Source organism: Lottia gigantea (genome assembly GCF_000327385.1).
Source record: "Lottia gigantea unplaced genomic scaffold LOTGIsca_89, whole genome shotgun sequence".
NCBI lineage: Eukaryota > Metazoa > Mollusca > Gastropoda > Lottiidae > Lottia > Lottia gigantea.
This window is the reverse complement of record NW_008710923.1, coordinates 255929-257856: the sequence shown is the minus strand read 5'-3', so window position 1 is coordinate 257856 and position 1928 is coordinate 255929.

Genomic DNA, 1928 nt, shown 5'->3' with positions numbered 1-1928 from the left:
ATGCAAATTTTAAATCTGTAATTATACAGATAACTGAAATTGAGCTCTACAAGCTGGTTTGGCAATTATTTAGATGAATATACAGAAAGCTGAATATTAGCTATACTTTCTGGTTATGCATATATCTAGATGACTATACAGAAAGCTGAATATTAGCTATACTCACTGGTTATGCATATATCTAGATGACTATACAGAAAGCTGAATATTAGCTATATTCGCTAGTTATGCATATATCTAGATGGCTATACAGAAAGCTGAATATTAGCTATACTCGCTGGTTATGCATTATCTAGATGACTATACAGAAAGCTGAATATTAGCTATACTCGTTGGTTATGCATATATCTAGATGACTATACAGAAAGCTGAATATTAGCTATACTCGTTGGTTATGCATATATCTAGATGACTATACAGAAAGCTGAATATTAGCTATACTCGTTGGCTATGCATATATCTAGATGACTATACAGAAAGCTGAATATTAGCTATACTCGCTGGTTATGCATATGTTACACCTCTCTGCACCAAGAAGGTGAAAACAGAGAAGTGTGAGTAGTAAAACAACCAGGTTAGCCAACGCGATGACTGACACACAGAGAATGAGAAATAATGACAACACTGGGTAACTCAGTTAAGCCTAAAGTTCAGCTTTAAAGACGGTACAACGGTGGACCTCAGGATTATACGATGCAGCACAACTAAGCCTGGTAGACACTTCTGGAGAGCACAAGGAAAGGGTTCATATACTGGCACTATAATATGGTGCAACTGGAACCAACACCCCTTTCTACAGCTCTGTTAACAACAGACAAACAATGTCGTACTACCTTCTACAGGATCATCTGTGGGAGGAGAGAAACAAAACTTAGGTATTTCATAGGCTTTATCAACATTGAGGAGCACATGGAAGAGAACTTCCTGTCATAAGAGTCTACAAACTAATATACAACATGTCTTACGAACATCAACTTGTGTAAACTTATATTACATGAGAGAACAATGCAAAGGCGCAATGAATAAGGGTTGCCCATTACCACGTGGAGTGGCCTAACGCACCGGGCCATCCAACGTGTGTGATACTAATAGAAAATACAAGATTTTCAGAGGCAAAGGCCTAAAACACTGACATAGTGTAGTAAACCTATGTCTTATAGATTGACAGCAACATAATTGGCCTTTTATAGCAAAATAATACCTGTGGGAGGAGAGAAACAAAACTTATTTCATAGGCTTTATCAACATTGAGGAGCACATGGAAGAGAACTTTCCGTCATAAGAGTGACTTGCCCTTGCACACAGGCATTAGTCACCTTTTGAAACACAGGCACTTGTAACTTTTACTAAACAGAGTTACCTCCCTTCAACCACTTAATTGTCCTCACTACTAAGCCTTACACATAAGAAAATGGTACCCCCTTGTATCTACTGTTACACTCTCCCCCACAACATAAATGTCGTCCTCGACATTAGGAACATTAACAAAAACCCTTAACTAATAGGAAAGCGTAATGCTTCAGGTCCAACGAAGTAACATTACAAGATGATTCCTGGTACCTGCAGATACCTTTGCTATACTTGTCACAGGTGATCAGTCTGGACAAATGTAGATACTTAATTACAATTAAGATATGAATATCCGGTTACTTTTAACATTAACTAATGCAACTTGACCTTGTCTTACACCTATTTTCAGTTTTACAACTAAATATTTTAAACTAATCATATCAAAAGTTAAAACAACAAATAAATCTTAACATTAACCAGAACTATAGTGGTCACTGAAATATTATTTTACAACCTTGTATATGATGGATTTCCAGCCGAATCATACGTTAGCCTAGAAGGTGCCTTTCGTAACCGTTTTCGACCAGAATGAAGTTCTTCTTGAAATGAATCTCCATTAGATCTTTCATCTTCTTGAG